Source organism: Mesocricetus auratus, unplaced genomic scaffold (genome assembly GCF_017639785.1).
Source record: "Mesocricetus auratus isolate SY011 unplaced genomic scaffold, BCM_Maur_2.0 Super-Scaffold_100009, whole genome shotgun sequence".
NCBI classification, from domain to species: Eukaryota; Metazoa; Chordata; class Mammalia; order Rodentia; family Cricetidae; genus Mesocricetus; species Mesocricetus auratus.
In genome coordinates this window covers 59,084,964-59,104,910 of record NW_024429193.1, presented here as the reverse complement: position 1 = coordinate 59,104,910, position 19,947 = coordinate 59,084,964, and the positions used below count along the sequence as shown (strand labels likewise).

Below are 19,947 nucleotides of genomic sequence, written 5' to 3'. Positions count from 1 at the left end.
GCTATTCGTCCCATGGCCTTCCTATCACAGTTATACTAATTATCACTGATGAAACATTTTAATTTTTAATAACCTGGTTATTTTTAACTTAGATTCTCATAATGGACTTACATTAGCTACGTCAAATATGTTGTTGCCGGCTACACGGGAAGGAAGAGAGTCCTTCCATCGTTTTTACCAAAAGGCCTCTTTGCTTACCTCAAACAGAAACAGCTTTGCTTTCCCCTCCTGTATATACTGCGGGTGAACTTTGAACCCTTGAACAACTACAACCACAGACCGACCAAGGGCTGTAAGTGTGCCAAAGAACAGAGGAAGGGGACTAACTGGGTTCTTAGGGATGTGCACTGGGTAAAAAGAACTCTGAGAGGATAAAGCAGCCATCAGAAAAGTACAACGGAAAGACTATGAACCAGGAAACCACCAGGGGGGCAAGAAGAAGCTGGACACAGGAATGTAGGTAAGTCTAACAAGCTACAGTTAGGTATCAGCAAAAAGCTGCAAAATCAAAAGATGCTCCTGTAATAAAATGCAAAGGCTAATACTACAAGGAGTCAAAGGAGACATAAAAGCAACAGGGACACTGAGAATGGCAGGTGGCTGTCCTTGGAGCTGGCACCACCCTGGAAAGGCATCTATCTACTCCTGACTTCCCGACTCCCACTTGTCTGAGCATCCTCACATGAACGCCCCTTTGCTAGAGGAAATCTGAGTGAGTCAGTTCTTTGCAACTAAAAGCATTCATGTCCATGTTTAAAAAACTAAAGTATATCCCAGAAATCGGGAGGCAGAAGTAGGGGGATCTCCATGAGTTTGAGACCAGCCTGGTCTACAAGAGCTAGTTCCAGGACAGCCTCCAAAGCCACAGAGAAACCCTGTCTCAAAACACACACACACACACACACACACACACACACACACACACACACACACACACGCACAAAAAGAAAGAAAGAAAGAAAAAGAAAAGAAAAGTATATAATTCTTTCTTGTTTCTGGTGGTCCAGACGTCTGGAAGCCAGGTATTCACCTTACTGTTTTCTGATTGTCCAGCCTTTCTTGGGTCACATCCCTTCTTTAGCTACTGCCTAGATATCGATAAATGATCCTACAAAGATTTAGGTGGGCAAAGGTAACCAATGCATTGAAAGTCAGTGATTCTTTGACATAAAGAATAAACTCTGAGAAATTATAAGGCTCAAGAATGAGAAGCCAGAGAAGCCTGTCATAAGACGAAGAACAATTCGGGGGTATTCCCAATACTTCGGGGTGAATGAGTAATTCGTTCTTTTGCAACATCCTTTTACAAGAGAATGAACACCACACGAAACATTTCCCTTTTTAATGTGATAGATACAAGATTGTGTGGTTTAATATCTTTTCCACCACTTTTTTTATTTGTTTAAATTATTAATTTCTTTCTTTTGATTTTTTGAGACGGAGTCCTAGCTGGTCTTGAACTCACAGAAAATGGCCTTCTCTGCCTCTCCAGTACTGGAATTAAAGGTGTGTGCTACCACACTAAGCTACCTAAGTTATTAATAAGCTATTTCCTCTTCCTTTCTCATGTGTATGTGCACCTGTGTATGAGGGTGCACTCATCCATGGATGTGCATGTTGCATGTAGAGGCAGAGATGGATGTCAAGTGTCTTCCTTTATCAATCCCCACCTAGTTTCTGAGGCAGGGTCTCACACAGAACCTGCAAAGGAACCTGGAGTTTGCTGGGCCAGCGAACCCAGGAGACCTACCTATCTCCACACACCCCGCCCTTCCCACCCATACCCCAGCCCAGTGCTAGAGTTACAGACACATGTCACAAGGTCTGGCTTTTCACATAGGTGCTGGTGATTGAACTTGGGTCCTTAGCTCCACATGTTTCCACAGCAAGCCCTTTACCGACTGATGCATTACTCCTCAGTGCCATAATAAGCTATTTTCGATGCAAATTGTTTACTCATTCAGCAATGTTGATTTGTTGTCTGTTCTGTTTCACCCTGCCCTGGACATTAAGGTACAGAGACTAAAAACTCGTCCCAACCCTTGAGGATACAACAGACTAAAGGAGTAGGCAGATGAACCCAATATAGAACTGTCTAAGCACATGCCCACCGCAAATGGTACAGAAGGGATGCAGTACCTTGGGTCTAGGAAATGCCAGGATAAGTTCCGATGATGCATCAGGAGCTAGTCATGGAAAGATAAAGCAGAAGACAGTCTAGGCAGAGGGATACTGGGCCCTGGCATGTGTGTTCATGCTCTGATTCTTTAGACTACGCTGCCTTAGACACTTGAGTACATCATGTACTTCTATACACAAACCACCAAACAGCCATTATGAGAGCAAGCAAGCTCTTGACCATTCACTCAGCTTGTCCTGTGTCCACAGACAGCCAGCACCACCTGTCTCCTAACTGCACAAGCCAACACCTACTACAAAGTCCATCTTACCTAGACAGCACAATAACTACCTCAGGGGGCACAAGCACTCCGTTTTAGCTGATGATGACATGACTTCTTCCAAATACCATTAATGGCAGTTTGGGTTCTGAGTTTATTTTTTCAGGAAAAAAAAGTGGCTTTTTTTTGGGTGTGGAGTTATAAAAGCTTTCCAAAGCTTTAAAGGTCAAGGTATTTTTAATCATCGAGTGAGTAACATAAAAACACTTGGTAACTACTTGGATCATCGGAAATGGGTAAGCAACAGTGATACATGGTGCTTTTTGTTTATTACAATGTTAGCATCTGTCAATAACTAAACAACTCACACGTGTCTACGGAGCACAGTCATACTGCCTATATGCTCGCTGGTAAATCCATTCCTTACCTCTGAAGTCACTAATATATTTCTGTTATTATGTATATCTTAGGATGATTATGAAGTAAACAAGAGACCCAATGTTAAGAATTTTAAACAACCCAGAATAAAAGAGTGAGTAAAACATAATTATACATGGTCTTCAAAACCCCCTTCCTGAGTTAGAAAGTAATTATAGCTTAGACACTACTTTTTTTTCAGATAAAAAAAAATTAAGACCAATTAAAAGAGTCATTGGTTTACTAACTGTCAACGCTGGCTTGAAAACAAGTTCCCCTGCTACAAGCAAGATGATATTCCTAAAACATGGCAGAAGATTTATTATGGGGTTTTAAAAATTGCATTAAGAGCCACCATGTAAAAATTTAAAATTATATCTTTCAAAGGTTTATCCAACCCTAAATGATTCACAGAGGTGACATGATGAATGAAAATATCATTTATTCTCCAGCCTTTCTGTCCTGATCTCTGTCACCATTCAGTCTGTACCCCAAGCTAGGGATATAGTCCATTCCAACACACACATAATCTATGTGTAACTTAGCAGCAAGTCTTCCATGAGACCTTTCGTGAGTTGCATTATGATAAAGACTGTCACTCGGCCTGAGCAGAGTATGAAATGCAGGGCATGTATCGTCGGCACTACGCTTGCTGAAACTGGTCCTTTGCACCCTCAAAACACACAATACAAAAGGAACAGCACGGTTGCCGCAAGAACGTGGGTGAGAACAGTGAGGCTAAGGGCTGTACCCGGTGCCCATCCATTTTAAATTCATACTTATTATACAGGAAGACGTGCATTCAAAACAGCTTATTCTTTTGAAAATGGTTCTCTAGTCTCTAGCACATGTGCCTGCATGCTGACTGGCAAATTCTCTTGCAATCCATAAATTAAAATCCCGCTCTTTCTTAACGTGCTTTCACTTCAAAATGTCAATATATTTGGTATGTATGTATATGGGTATGGATTTATCCTATATACCCACAAAGCCCATGGTATTTCTTATTTGGCAACCTTGCCTCTTGAATTGGGCATCATGTAAATGACTAGACCATCACGTTAGCCTCTTCACAGAATCAGACAAACAACCGACTACAAAGCTGAAAGGAACCTTAGAGATGACTTACTCCAAATCCTTCACTTCAACAGGGATCCAGAGTGGGAGAATGTCAGAACCAAGCCAAAAGCTGAAACAATGTCCTTTATAGAAAACATGTCACTATTAAGTCAGAACTGGGAATCCCTTTCTCTGGAAGGCAGGGATGCCCAAATTAAGGCTATTTCTGTCATGTCACCATGAAGCCTTCTATCTAAGCGGTGTGGCCCTCAGCTCTGTGCTTCTCGTCTCCTGGAGAGACAGCCGCCGAGCACAGTGATTCTCAACCTTCCTAGTTGTGATCCTTTAATAAAGTTCCTCATGGTGTGGTGAAAATTATTTTCATTGCTGCTTCATAACTGTAATTTTGAATCAGAATGTAAATATCTGCGCTTTCCAATAGTCTCCTGTGAAAGGGTTGTTTGAACTCCCAGAGGGGTCGTGGTCCACAGTTGAGAACCACTGGCCTAGCAGGGACATTCAATTGGTTAGCCATCTCACCCTGGACTGCCTCCTAAGTCCTCGGATGAGTCACAGAGCCTTGCTTAACTATAACCTGAGGTGAACAACCGTACTTAACTGCAAGAGCTGCTAAAGCAAAGGACTAAACATGGTCTTAGTGCGCATTAAGACGCCAAAGTTTAAGAGGAATGAAGAAAGTTTCCACTTTACATCTTATATTATGTCTCTTGTGGGGAGAAAAACCACAAATTTCCTTCTATAAAACTACATGCAAAACCAACATTTGTGACTAATGAGTTTAGGGAATGCCCGGCACCCCGTGTTGGTTTTGCCTGTAGTGGGACTAGAGGCACTTACACAAGTATGTAGACACGGGGCCTTTTAAAATGTCCCACTGGCCTTCACTTAAATTCTCCTGCAGTTAGGGGCCATCTGCATCCCTGCTCATTGGCTTTCCCTTAAATCTTTCTCCCACCTAGGTCCTGTTTTATTCACCCTTCCACTCCCTACTCGCTTTGGGAGACTGTATCCAATGCCAACACAGGTTGTCTCTCCCACAGGTACCACCACAGTGAGTGACACATCTGGGGGGGGGGTAATATGTCCAGAAATGATCAAAGACATTGAGTCAAGTGCATCCTGCTGAGGAGAGAGGGCCTAAGCAACAGGCTCCAAATGCAGACATGACAAGGTTGTTGCTAAGACGTGGGCTTGAGCACGTCACTGCGGAGCAATGCTGTGTGCATTGGAATGACTCTCACTTTGCCCATGATGTGACTGAACACAGAATGTGTGGGGGTTCCTGGAGTATAGGCACCAACCCGTGATTTATGTGCGTGTGGGCATATCTGTCTTCTTTTTAAACCATCAATCTTTAAAAAGGAGAAGAGGGAGATTGACAGCACCATACGCTGAGTACTAGAGGAAGAAACGAGGAAGACCTTGGTACAAGCACTAAGCTCCTCCTTGGAAGTGACTGGCGTCACAGGTGTGTGTTCTCTCCAAAGCAGACGCTACGGAGGAAGTGGGGGGGGTACTTCTGATATTACCAAGCCAATAAAAGTTTAATAACCTGACCCAAAATGGGATTGGCTGAACTGGTTTTTGATAATATCTTGCCTTATAATTAGATAGCCGGCATCGCTGGGAGAGGTCGGGGAGGACCATTTTATTGCAATATTGTCTTCAGAGCTCCAAAATGATGGTGATAATGGTGGAGTTTCCTGCAGCTAAATCTTTAGTAGCAGTCCAGGAACCATGGAAGAAGTAAAGGGAGACAAGAGCCTTGCTAACTCCAGTCCTCCAGTACCCTTCAGGGCTTAACAGCAAAGAGGCCACAGCCAATGTGACTTACCCAGGTAACGACTGTTACATAGGCCGGCTCACAACAAGTGTGAAGTTATTTCATAGCAAGGGTTAGCAGGTGTTATGTGTGTCTCTGCTGTACTGGGTGTACAGCATGTGGGGGTGGGGGAGCATTTCCTTTAGTCCTTAGAATCCTTGGGCCCCGTGACCCTGGGACAGGGGGCCCTCAATCACAAAGTAAAAATGGCAGTTTGTATTTGGTTATAGAGTTTTATGGCACACTATAATGCCCACGTGTTGGTTTGTGTGATTCTGTGGTTTTTGTGGACCATACTGACAAGACTGGACTCTGCCTGAGGGTGGGAACCTTGCTTTTCCTTCAGCCTCATACAGTACCTGACGCAAATCAGTGGTGTAATCCATGTCTCCTGTGTTTGTGTCCTCTTGTGACATGAACCTGGCAAGGGGTGCTACTTGAGCCCAGAGCATTGAGTGGCACGGTCAAAGGCACCCACGCATAAGTGTGCAAGGTTGAGAGCGGAGATGAGGTTGGAGTGGACAGCACACAGACCTTCATGGGGCTTGGGACCCTGAGGTGGGGTCAGCTTCAACAAGCGCCCTCACCTAAAACATGGCGAGCAAGCTTTCTTCTCCCTCCCAGGTCTGAAGTGCTAACATTTTAAAAAGATGTCTGGACCCTGAAGCCTGCCAGAGACAGATCATAGCAAGCTCTGCAGCCTTCTCAGCAGATTAAGTCTGAAGATGTAGAACATTAAAACAGAATAAAGAAGTTCTGGGACCTTCGTGCCAGATGGAGGCCCCTAATGCCTTTCTCTCGTCCTCATCCACACCCAGCAACTAGGTTTCCAGACCTCTATGGGAAGAACATAAACACTCTTAGCCAGGGGGGCTCTTTGCGTCCATCCCAGGCTGTCACAGACCGTCTGATAAACATTTGAGCTAGGGTGGAAGGAGTCCCAGCCACACAGACTTCTACAGATTTTTTTTTGACAAACAGTAAGACAGCCACACACACACACACACACACACACACACACACACACACACACACAACCAAGAACCCTAAAACCAGAAAAGCCGACCAACCTCCCTCAGAGAATTTCAAAAGGGCTTCAGCAGAGAGCCTCGATGCCATCACTGGGTAAAGGCAGAAGAAATCCACAATTGAAAAACATAAGCAGACATTTTTCCCCTTCCAAGCAAACATGTGAAGGATGGCTATCAGGTACCGATTCGAGTCCTTCTTCCCAGTTCTCCAGACGCCACTTTAAAAAGCAAAAGGTTTTAGCCACCAACCCCCAGAGAATAAACAGTATCCCATCTTACCCCTCCACACTGATCTTTACTCTCTGATAAATGGCAATTGTAAATAAATCTCATTTAATCTCTGAAAGCCACAATAAAAATCTTTAACCTCCAAGGTAGTTTACAAATGAGCACGCACACCCTGCCAGCATTAGAAAACACAAGGTCTTGAATAAAGGGCTTTAACAGGAGGTACGCTTCTCTCTGAGAATCTTATATTGACTTTAGAAATAAATATATATATATATAATACATAAATGTGTATATATATGTATATATGTACAAAGGAGGAGGAGAAGGGAAACCCAGCCCCTCCCACCCTATTCTCTGTACAAATCGGCCGATAAATCTAAGGAAAAGACACAAGAGAAAGGACAGAAGCCAACAGGTGGAAAAGGGGTTTTTGTTCCATTAGAAGTGGTCAGACACTTGATCTGTGCTCGCGGGGTCTGTCTGTCTCGGGGTGTCTTTATGACGGTTTTATCATCATGACGCTGATAATCAGGAATAATGGTCACACTTCCACTTTGTGATTCCACAGCATTGCCAGCCTGAAGATTTCGCCACACAGTTACAGGGAGTGGGCTGCTCTGTTTGGCTTCACCCCAGGGAGGCGAGCAGCATCCCCGGTCAGCTCTCCCGCTTTCACGGATGGGGTAAACTGAGGCCCGAGGCACCCAACTACTCCTTTACAGTGTCTCGGAGCAGAGAATTCCCCGAAACTGGAAAAGTTTGTGGATGTCTCGGGGCAGTCCTCTCGCTCACCCTTCTGGCCAGCCATGCCGCTCTCTTCCTCAGAGTCTGGGCTGAGTGATAAGGACTGGGGTACCTCCCCTTCACTACGAAGCACGCCAGGGCAGTGTGTGGGAGGTCCACACACACACCCAGACCCACAGGCATACTCGCACACACAAAGCGCCATGCAATCTCTGCAGTCAGTCAGCAGAGCTCCAGTCAGCCTCGCTCAGCCTGCAAATGCACAGCGCAGAGCTTGCAAGGCCTCCTTGGGCTCAGGGCTGGGGCTTCTCTGAAATAGGGCTCTGCCCTTCTCTTCCTCTCTTCCAGGCTTCTCTCCCCCCTCTCTTTTTTCCCTCCCACCCTCCACCCTCCCATCCTCCTCCCACCCCTCTCCTTCCACCCCTTCTCTCCCCCCACAACCCAGAGGCACAGATCGTGTTACTGGGGTTCCCTGGAAAGAGGGGCCATCCCCAGCCTTAAGCGGCTAGCGAAGACTTCAGGGGCACAGCAGCAGATCCAATCGCAGGACCCAAGCGCTCCTCCTGAGCAGCGCAGGAATGAGACCCCCACTTCCAGGCACCGGCGAGTAAGCTTGCCACAGAAGAAGGAATTGTTAAGAGTGCTTACCTTTTTCATGAGCAGAGATTCTGGAGAATCATTGCAGAAACTGGAGGGAAGTGAATGAAGACAAAAAAGACCCTTTTCCAGCAATCCCTGGCCTCCTGGTATCAAGACACCAGGACAACATCAAAGCAACTTAGGGGGAACACTTTAGGGGCCTATTGTCTGCTCTGGTCTGATCTGTTTTTCTTCTGTCTCCCCCTCTTGCTGCGGTGACACTTGGTACGGCCCAGGCATTCATGCCAAGTAGCTTTCACACATGGAAGCTTGTCTCAAGCAATTGCTGACAAGCCACAAACAAGACATTCTCCCTCCCTTCTCCGCACCCCCCCTGCTCCTCCCCCCCTCCACCTTTTCCTCCTTCCCTCTTGTCTCCCCTCCTCCTTTCTTCTGAATGCAAACTAAAACTCTCCAGTGCCAGGCAGGCTCGCAGGCTTGGCCTAGCTGCGCACGCACGCATACACACAGACACACACACAGACACGCACACACACTCACACACACTCACACTCGCTCACTCACACGCCAGCAGCTCGGTTAGTTGCTGCTGCACTGGTGGAGTTCAGAGACAGGAAAAAGCCCAGGCTGAGTTGGGGGCAGGGAGAAAAAGAGGGAGAGTAACATCCCACGGGGCTACCTCCTGCGCCCTAGCAAAATGGCAGGAGAGAGGTGAGCCCTTTGGAAAGCCAGCAGCGGCCACACACGTGTGCACACATACAGACTCAGGCTATCTGAGCTCGCGAAGAGTGAAATAAATGACCCAGCAAGCCAAGGCCCGTGGGCTTGGTGTTGGGGGAGTGGGGAAATGCGGTGGGTGGACCCCGTTAGGTGATTTTGTTGTTGTTGTTTTTCTTTCTACTTCTCTGTTACTCCCTGAAGGATCTGGTCGTCTCTCACCATGGAATAGAGCATAGACCTAAGCCACTGATTAAAATGAAACCATGAAATGTGGAACCGTGGGAGGAAACTTCAGTGTAGGTTCCACTTGTGCCCACTTTTTTTTTTTAAGCAAAGCCCCTGCCCCCAAACCCAACCCTCGAGAGCAGCAGCAAGGAGCATGTAAGTAGAGTAAACTCTGAGAGCGTGAAGTGTGGTGCTGAAGTTACTGAGTGCCAGGCTGCTGGAATTTGGGGAAGGTGGGCATGAGCGGGAGGGGGAGGGGGAGTCTGGGTGAGCTGTTTTCTAGGAATGAAGGGGAGTGAGGTAGGATAATGAGCTAGGCTAGAAGCGAGCTGGCAAGAATGTGGTTGGTGTGGAGGGAGGAGGTGGGAGGGGGAAGGGGGAGAGGGAGAGAGAGAGAGAGAGAGAGAGAGAGAGAGAGAGAGAGAGAGGGAGGGAGGGAGAGAGGGAGAGAGGGAGAGAGGGAGAGAGAGAGGACTCTTAAAAAGAAGTCCGTAGGCTGAAACGCTGAGGGTAAACGCGATGGCAGAGGAAGCCTCAGACTGCAAAGGAAAGGACAGAGAACATGAAGATTTGCAGACAGCCTGAACTCAGGGGCTGTGGAGAGTGGGAAGGGGACTCGCCTGTTCCATGACTCTCACATCTCCAGCAAGCTTTGGTGACTTACACAGAGAGAGGCCTGCAGGGCTCTCCTGGTGAGCCAGGACCTGAATGGAGGCTCCGCCCCCACAAATGCTAAGCCTGAGCTCTGTTTTCACTGAAGGTCACTTGTTCTCCTTTCCCAGAATCTTCTCCAAAATGGAAGTTGTGCGGACACAAATCACTACTTCCTTGGCAGGCAAACAGTAAGAAGCAAATAATGAGTTTTTGCACATTTAAACCTAGCTACACAGGTTTGTCACTGCCTGAAACAATGACAAAGACATTCATGTCCTGTTACTTCCCCCCTTAGCTTGGTCCCTATTATTACTAGTCCTGGGAACTGTGTATTTGAATTCCAACTTACAACCACGATGATGGTAGTAGCAATAATCACCCTGATTCTCAACATTTTCCCAAGCATTTCTATCATGAAGTAATTTTTATTAAGACCCTTTCCACTTATAGATACATTTCTTTGCTTTGTTTGAGACAGAATCTCACTATGTAGCTCTGACTAGCCTGGAACTTGTAGACCAGGCCAGACTCAAACTCACAGAGATCTGCCTGTCTCTGACACCTATGTGCTGGTACTGCCATGCCAGACAACATATATATGCATTTACACACACACACACACACACACACACACTCACAGAGAGAGAGAGAGAGAGAGAGAGAGAGAGAGAGAGAGAGAGAGAGAGAGAGAGAAGTAGATGAAGCTAGAGCTAGAGAGATGGCTGCTCTTCCAGAGGACAAACATTCTATTTCTAGCACACACATGGCAGCTCACAACTGTCTGTAACTCCAAATCCAGGGGATCTGATGCCCTCTTGAGGAGTCCTTGGGTACATGTATACATATGCACAACCCCCCACATATATACATTATTTTATTTTTTAAAAATCTATTTATTTATTATGAACACAACATCCTACTTCCATGTATGTCTGCAGGCCAGAAGAGGGCACCAGAGCTCATTATGGATGGTTGTGAGCCACCATGTGGTTGCTGGGAATTGAACTCAGGACCCCTGGAAGAGCAGTCAGTGCTCTTAACCTCTGCACCATCTCTCCAGTCCCCATACATTATTTTAAAATAACAAAAATAAATACATCTTAAAGTGAGACTTACAGAAGGTGAAGGGTGTCTGAGGCCACAGAGTAGGACAGAATGGAACTCAAACGAAGCTCTACCTTACTCTGAAGCCCCAACACCCCAGCCACACTGTGCCCTCTCACTGGAGAAGCCCACATTCTCGGGGCACTGCATATCCAGGCACTCCAAGCCCCACGGGTTGTCTACACAAGTGTGCTGTTTCTTCCTGGACCATGAGTTTGGGTCCTCTAACTTGAATCCAGGGGAACTTCTGACCTCCTTACCAGGCTACTGAGTCACCCTGCCCGTCTGAGTGGTGATGACTCACAATACACAATGAGGCCTCCCAGACAATAATTGCATAAAGGGTCACCTTAACCTTCAGTGACCATTTACAGTCTGTCCCGCAATAGAGAAAGGTACCTAAGACCAGGAAAACTTCCCATTTTTAAAGTATTTTCAACATTTTAAAAAAAGTAAAAACACCTGCCCAAGTGTGCATGACAATAGCTAACACACGCACAGATGCATGCATACACAATAAGCACATGCACACATGCAACACAATGCAAACACGTTCACACATAATGCATACCCATGAACACACATACACATATATACACATGTGCAAACATATATACACATAATACATGCACACATAATACATAGAAGCATGCACACAGACACACACACATCCTTACACAGGTATGCATACCCACAGACAATCATGCATACACATGAAACAACTCCATGAGGTCTGAACTCTCATCACTTGTTTTCTGGATGAAGATGTTGAGGCGTTGCGTCTCTGTAACTTGTTAAGGTCCTTGAGAGAGGAAGTCGTGGCTGAGATGCTGCTGAGTACCACTGTCTCCCCACTGGGCTGTAGTTACTGGAGTGAAAATCAAAACACTGAGCAGAGAGGAGAGCCATCATGGACCCTGATATTTGGGTCCTTTCACATCTTGCAGTGTTTTTCAGGACCCCTGGAAAACCCTAATTGTCCATTTCTTCCTCAGTCTCTCCTGGCAGATAGCAAAATGTGCCGAGCCTCATGGTCTGAACTGGTTGGTGGACACTCCAAAGAGAGAAAGAGAACCCAAGTGGATGCAGGGGAGGTCACCACATGAATGTTCCTAAGTGTATTTCACAAGATCTCTGGATGCTAAGCACCCTGCAAAAGCAAAGGCCTCTTGGGCAGGAGGACAGGAAGCTAGTGCCCTTGTGGTTAGTCAGCTGTTCTACCTAGCTTACAGTTGGCTTCTTCCAAAAAATGCGTTCTGCCTAATGGACATTGGCTACTTTGCTATGTTTCACCAGAGCGAATTCTCAGCAATTACAAATTCATTTGCATTGGAAACAGTCTTTTTAAAATGCAAATACCTGTGAAGAAAGTAAACCAAACCAGCCATTCATACTTTGGTCTGGATTATTTCATTACTTGTCTACAAATAGCCATTCAGATTAGAGGAACAAAACGGGACGGCAAGCAAAAGTTTGGGATCTTAGAAGCTTCTGATGTAAGCTAGGTCTGAGGTGGGGATTACTCAAAATAATAGAAAGAAAAGAACACTATGGAATGGAACAAATTTTGAGGAGCTATGGAAAGTAAAGACAAGCTTTTTTTTGCAACAAACCTAGACTGAAAAGGTGGGGGCCAAGTGGGGGGTCTCTTGAAAGTTGCTCTGGAGATGTGGCACCCCAACCTTGAACCTCCCAAGTGCTGGCAACTGAACCCAGTGCCTAGTGCCGGCTCGGTGAGCTTTGCTCAGCCCTAACTGCCTTGATTGACAGAAGTGGGGGAGCTCCAGCTTTGCTTTCCTCCATATTTTCTGTTTTTGTGTCTGGTACAGAGGATGGGACCACTCAAAACATGGGGAAATCCTCAGCTTTCCAAAGACCCGACTTATAATAAATTAACCTTTAAAAATAAAAGGCCCCTTCATAATTTGATATCTTCCTACCTGCATCTATTTAACTGTGGAAAAGAATGTGGGTGTCAGACACATGAGTCTTCCCTCTCCCCCACATTGCTGGCTGGAAGGAGAACCGTCTGACAAAACGGAGAGAATCAAGCAGAAAACAACAAAGCAGTTTCCAGATTTACCAAGCTAAGGAAGAAATTTAGAGGCAAACAGGACTAGGATCCACGTAATAAGCAAAGAGCCATGTCTCCTAATAATAAGTGGAATGTATTATACAGAAATAGCCCCCCCCACACACACTGGCTGAAAGTCAGACATGTTGCTGCACTCTGGAATTAGAAAAGTATTTACAAACTAAGTGACCCAGGCTCTATTTTTGAATTTTTTATTTATTATTATTGTGTGCACATGGTGTACTTGTGGGATCATGCATGCACAGCACCTGCTTGGAGGTTAGAGGATGACTTTGTGGGGGTGGCTCCACTCCTTCTACCTTTAAGTGGGTTTGGGGGATAGAACTCAGGTCTCCAGGCCTTTTTTTTTTTTTTTTTTTTTTTTTTTGGTATTTAGAGACACAGTTTTCCTGTGTAGTCCTGACTGGCCTCAAACTCATGCAGATCTGCTTGCCTCTGCCTCCTAAGGGCCTGGGCCAATAGTGTGAGACACTGTGCCCAGCCAGCAAGGTCTCCAGGCTTTTGTGTCACAAGCCTTTATCCACTGAGCCATCTCTCCCGCCCCCTCCCCCCAATCTCTGTTTGCACTTTTCTAAGCCAGATTCTAATGGTTGACTGTGCAAATGATCTTTATAAATGGTAAAATGCCGTGCAAATGTTAGCAGGTTATGTGAAATAAGAATGTATGTAAGGCCTGGCATGGTGGTGCACGCCTTTAACCCCAGCACTAGGAGACAGAGACAGGTAGATTCTTGTGAGTTTGAGGCCAGCCTAGTTTACATAGTAAGTTCCAAGCCAGCTAGGGTTATATAATGGAACTCTGTCTCAAACAAACAAACAAACAAACAAACAGAATACTCCGTAATAGGAATATGCACTAACTGTATATAGGCACACTCTTTTGCATGTACTATCTCATTTAACATTCGATCCCTACAACTATCCCTCCTAAGGTGAGTACTGCCAACAAGGACACAATCTAGTGTTTTCTTTCTGAAACTTGATGCCTGTGATTTTGAAGTAACTGCCCAACCTTTATGAGCTTTGAGTTTTTCATTTGTGAAATGAAGATATTAATAGCACCTTCCTTATGGGATTATTTTAAGGACGGGATGAGACGGTGAATGCACCTGACAGATTTAGCTCAGTGCCCAGCACATACAAAGTAACCAGCAAATGTTAGATGCTATCAGTGCTTAGCCCAAGGTCTCACAGTTCATAAATACAAGGGATTCCTACTTGGCTCTGTTTGACCCCAACCCCCTGGTCTTTACTGCTGTTTTATCTTGTCTGCTTTGCCATTGATTTCTGTGACCACAGGCGATTGAAGAGACCTCAGCTCCTCCCTTGAATTCTAGTCTGCAAACGTAAACATTCAAGGAAAACATTTTCTGTGTTGAGTGTCTTGGGAGGAATGATGCCAGTATTCAAAAATACTCTATGGAAAGGCCCAGTAAGGTAACCCTCAGACTTCAGTGTCCGAGAAGTGCATAGTGCCAAACTCAATCATGGTGTGTTTTTGTTTTTGTTTGTTTGTTTGCTTTATGGAGACAGGGTTTCCTAGAACTCTGCAGAGCAGACTGGGCTTGAACTCAAAAGATCCACCTGCCTCTGCCTCCGGAGTGCTGGGATTAAAGGTCGCCATCATCACCGCCAGGCTCAAACTCATGTTCTAGGCCTTGCGAAGTATTGCTTCTCTCCTCAGTTAAGCTATGCATCCGTAAAGAGCATCACGAGTGGCGGAAAGTGGCAGGGTAGAAGGAACAAGAGGCAGGTGTTGGGGAGGCCAGGCTTCAGGGTGCCTCTTCCAGGTTGTTAAGAGATGGAGAACCATGGCTTAACAGGTAAATGGAAAGGAAAATGCCCACTGGCTCAAGAGTTGGATGCATCTTCTTTCTCTAAGCAGTTATCCCGCTGTCCTTCTGAGCAACGAGGCTCTGGCGAAGTTCTAATTCCTACCAAAGATCTACAGAAGACTTTCAAAACCGGTAAAGCTTAAAGGACAGAGAGATCTGCCTGAGCCCCACGCAGTTGACTCATGGCGGTAATGCTATTTGAACAGGCTAAGGAATGGTAATTTGGAGTTTCACAAATTTCATCCCGAGGTAGGTGTGTGCTTTCACACACACAGCCCTCTTCCAAGGAAGACCAGCCCGACTGTCCAGGGTGCAGTAGCCCAATGTGAAGCTCTTAACACGTTATCACATGTAGTAAATAATGTAACGGGCTTTTTCATAGGTCCGAGAAGCCATTCTGTTCTTTTCTCTCTCCTGTGAAAAGAAGTGTGGAAAACCCCGAGAAAGGTTCTTATTGTTAGCTGAGGTGAGGCAAGGACACACCACGTTCACCATGGGCTGGGTTTGTAATGTTCTTCTCTGAGACCTGCTACTGTGCAGCTCAGTGGAGCATGAAGGCGTGGCAGAGCTACCAGAGGGAGCAACTGGTTTTGGTAAACAAAGCGACTTCCCCAAGGGAGCAGATGAGAGGAGGCACACTAAACCGTGGAGGGAATTCTCCAGCAGTTCTTGGAGACAGCCAGACAGGGGGAAACCTGTCATGGTTGGTCTTCACCATGAACATGAAGTCACAGTAGCTCTGAATAGGCAAAGAGACTGAAGTATGATCTGGCCCCTGCAGGTCTCTCAGGACTGTTTGGACACAACTACCCAGATCATTAGCTCCAGCTAAATGGTCTGCCAAAGTCTTGAGTTCAACTTAAAATCATTCTGAGATGGGTACTTCGAGGAAGATTTCCTACCAGCCTGGCTCAAGGGTTCATGTCATTCTGCCCTATAGAGCAGCAAGGAAATGAAAGCTCCCAGAGTATTCTAGCTGTGTTCCTAGTTCCTCTGGACCTGAGGTTGCTTGACCTCGGGACACCCAAAATGGAAATCATGCAATTATCTCAGTGAAAGACAGTTTAATACGAACAGAAAGGGGTCTAAAGCCAGGAAAAGGAAATTTATCTTTGATATCACATCTTTTGCCCAGCAATGAAATGTGTATCTTTCATAAGGATGAAAGATACATTAAAAGTTGAACCAAAGGCATTGTTCTGAATTTAATTTGGCGAGTGCTTGCTATTCTCTCGTATTCGAAATCGTTGTGCCAGGACTGCTGCCAGGGCTATCATAAGAGAGGTATGCCTCTGCTCTAAGGGAGTGTCCTGGAGAGAGGGAGATGGGGAGGGGGAAGGAAGGGGAGGTGAAGGCAGAGGGGGGAGAGAGACAGAGAGAGACAGAGAGGCAGAGAGGCAGAGAGAGACAGAGACAGAGAGAGACAGAGAGAGAGACAGAGAGAGAGACAGAGAGAGAGACAGAGAGACAGAGAGGCAGAGAGAGACAGAGACAGAGAGAGACAGAGACAGAGAGAGACAGAGAGACAGAGAGAGACACAGACAGAGAGGCAGAGAGATAGACAGAGAGACAGAGAAGCAGAGAGAGACAGAGACAGAGGCAGAGAGAAACAGAGACAGAGAGAGAGGCAGAGAGACAGAGAGACAGAGAGAGACACAGAGAGGCAGAGAGAGACAGAGACAGAGAGAGAGACAGAGAGAGAGAGGCAGAGAGAGAGAGACAGAGAGAGACAAAGAGAGAGGGGGTGTTTCCTTAAGACACTCTGATTCCTTTGCACCCAGAGTGAGGGCGAAGCTGAGCGATTGGCGTGCTCCATCACCTCCAGATGTGTAGCTAAGTCCTGCAACATACAAAGAGCCTGTGGCCTGGTAGGATCAGGGGTGCAGATGATTGCTTCTAGCACCAGAGAAGAAGTGCAGAGAAATGGGGAGAGACCAGCTTTTAATTCTTCAGAGAAGTTTGGGAAACCCTTCACAGAGGTTGCAGTGTTTGATGTAGAAGCTGAGTCAGGGGGCTTCCACAGGTCTGGTGGGAGGTGAGGACCCTGCACTCTCCTCTGAGAAGGTATAGAGCTGTCCTTGCTCCTCTAATCCTCAACCAGTGTCCAGAATGGCAGGTCTCTTTGCTCCCTGTGACCCAAAGGCCAAATCCACCCTGATGCCCTTTGCACAGTACAGCCTGAAAACTAAGGATATTTTTTACATTGTTAAGTAGTGGTTATAAAAGAAAAAAATCAAAGGAATAATGTTTTGTGATGTGGAAGTTACATGAAATCCAGATTTTAATCTCTATGGTTTTATTGGGTTCCTCTGCTTTCTTTCATCTGAGTGTTGTCTCTGGTTGTCAGTGCCAACCACACAGGTATGTAGTTGCAACAGAGACCACATGATCTGCAAAGCCTCAGTTGTTCCTGATTGGGCCTTTACAGAGAAAACACCGCTGACCCATGCTCCACGCTGTAGCAGCCTTTAGCTGTCCCCTTCAAATATTTGTGGTGTGAAGATGTGGCCATCTCAGATATGGCAAAGACAAAATGGCATGTTCATATCACTAGGATTATCAATTTAATTTTCCATACTTGTGGATAGTCTAGGTTCTTGTACATCCTAGGTAAACACTGTACCACAGAGTTATACCCTTAGTCTCTTGGGATCATGCTGAGAGTAATCCATAATGTTTGGCAAATGAACGAGGACATGTGAAATTGTGTGTGTGTGTGTCTAGTCTGTCTTTTTTTTTTTTTTGGTTTTTCGAGACAGGGTTTCTCTGTGGCTTTGGAGGCTGTCCTGGAACTCGCTTGGTAGTCCAGGCTGGTCTCGAACTCACAGAGATCCGCCTGCCTCTGCCTCCCGAGTGCTGGGATTAAAGGCGTGCGCCACCAACGCCCGGCCGTGTCTAGTCTGTCTTAGATGATGAAACACCATGACCAAAGCAACTTAGGGAGGAAAGGGGTATTCAGTTTATGCTTCCAGGTTATAGTTCATCATCAAATGAAATCAGGGTAGGGAACCCCAACAAAGCAGGACCCTGTAGGCAGGAGCTGGTGCAGAGGCCATGGAGGAGTTTACTGGCTTGCTCAGCCTGCTTTCTTATTGAACACAAGGACCACAAGCCTAGGAATGGCACCACCCACAGTGGGCTGGGATCTTCCCCATCAGTCACTAACAAAGAAAATGTCCTGCAGTCCAAACTTATGGAGGCATTGTCTCAATTGAGGCTCCCTCCATTCAGATAACTATAGCTTGTGTCGAGTTCACATCAAACTAGCTAGCACATAGTCTGAAAAAAAATTTGACATGAGCTCTTACCGTTGGTTTCTTGCTCCTGAGATTCGGGCTATGTAGAACAGTGTGAAGTATCAACAATAATATCAATAGTGACCATTTATGTTGACTACTGGCCATGTGCCAAGTGCCATTTCAGTAGTTTATGTATCTCATCTTATTTAAATTTTCCAAGAACCGTTATTCCTGTGGCTGGAGAAATAGCCTCTTGCAGAGAACCCAAGTTCATCTGCTAAGTTGGGTGGCTCACAGCTGTCTGTTAACTCTAGCTCCAGGGGATCCAGCTCCCTCCCCTCGTGTCACAGACACACACTCATGAACATAACTTTAAAAAACAAGTCTTTAAAAAGAAAAGGCCACTGTTGTCTTCATTTACCAATAGGGAAACAGAGGAATGGAAGCCTGCTGTGTCCGAGATGCCACTGTTAAGGTCAGGAGAGGCAGAATGCCAGCCAGTGCTGAACGCCGCGTTCCCTCATTCCGCCACCTCACATTCAGCCGTCGTAGGTTAGGGATGCATTTCTCGTTAGAGTTCTTTCTTCTTAAATACTTTCATAGTCAGGGAAACCACATAAAATTAAGTATCTAGTGGACAGAGTGGTCCCTGGCCCCCAACAAAGACAATGACAGTGAGGAAGAGGAGGAAGAGGAGGAAGAGGAGGAGGATGTACATTTGCCATCCAGGTTCTCATACACTGTTCCCGGCACTGAGCATGCCAGCTCAGGTAAGAAGGCATCCGAAAATGGTTAGTGCTCTTATTATTCCTGTCACTTCCAGGTGCCCCAGGACTGTGTGTGGGTAAGGGGTGGGCCATGGCACCCCAAGCTCTCATTCTGAGGGTTAGGAAAGAGCTGTTCTCTGCCCCGCCTTCCACCTGCTCCTTGCACTGCCGGGTGGCCAGGGAGCGTGAACGGATGGGTCAGACAGATGAGTTTGAGGGTTGAGCTGAGCAACACTCTAAATCTGGCCCTAGCACTTCTTAGCTCCATGACCCTGCTCTGGTCCTTCCGCTGTCACAGCTGGGTGTATTTATCCCTCCCTTCCCGTCTCCACTTTGTGCCACTGGGAAGTCCTTGCTGTTCCACTGGCAGGCGTCTTCCAGCCGGAGAGAGTCTCACGGAAGATTCATTTCTTGGGGCTTAGAGCTCTGCCAGGGAGAGGTGACATATTAAGCCGGTGACACCATGGCAATTTTATTCCATGGACTTAGAGCTGGGAGTCACCTAAAGTCTACAGCCTCATTATTCCTGCATCTAAGCCCATCTTTTTCTTTTTACACCTACAGTAGGCCGTGTGCCCCTGCCCTGCCAGCTTCCCCCCCCGCCCACTGGGATCCTAGTTTCCCTCGCCCTGGGGCCTCTGCCTCTCTTTCCCACATTGGCCTCCTTCCTGGCTTCCCTCCATGATACTTAAACGAGCTCAAGTCTTTCTCTTCTTAACCCAGTACAATATTAGGCCAGGGCCCTCCACTCTTCTGCAGGGGCTGACTACCCTACTTCTCTCCTCTGCCAAACTTCTTATAAGAATTACTTATCAGGTTGGGGAGATGGCTCAAGAGGTTAAAAGCATTGACTGCTCTTCCAGAGGTCCTGAGTTCAATTCCCAGTAACCACATGGTGACTTACAGCCATCTACAATTCAGTCTGGTGCCCTCTTCCAGTATGTATACAGAACACTGTATAGGTAATAAATAAATAAATAAATC

General features: G+C 46.2%; 1 protein-coding gene across 4 annotated transcripts in view; it reads right to left on the bottom strand.

Moving 5' to 3' along the window:
• Bcl9 (BCL9 transcription coactivator) overlaps positions 1-8,666 on the bottom strand; it is an 86,007-nt gene extending 77,341 nt beyond the window's left edge. For all 4 annotated transcript variants that reach the window (XM_013123810.3, XM_013123813.3, XM_013123814.3 and 1 more), the window contains exon 1: positions 8,373-8,666. The gene's annotated coding sequence lies outside the window, so the exon portion shown is untranslated. The remainder of the gene's footprint in view (positions 1-8,372) is intronic.
• Between the last annotated feature and the right edge of the window lie 11,281 nt (positions 8,667-19,947).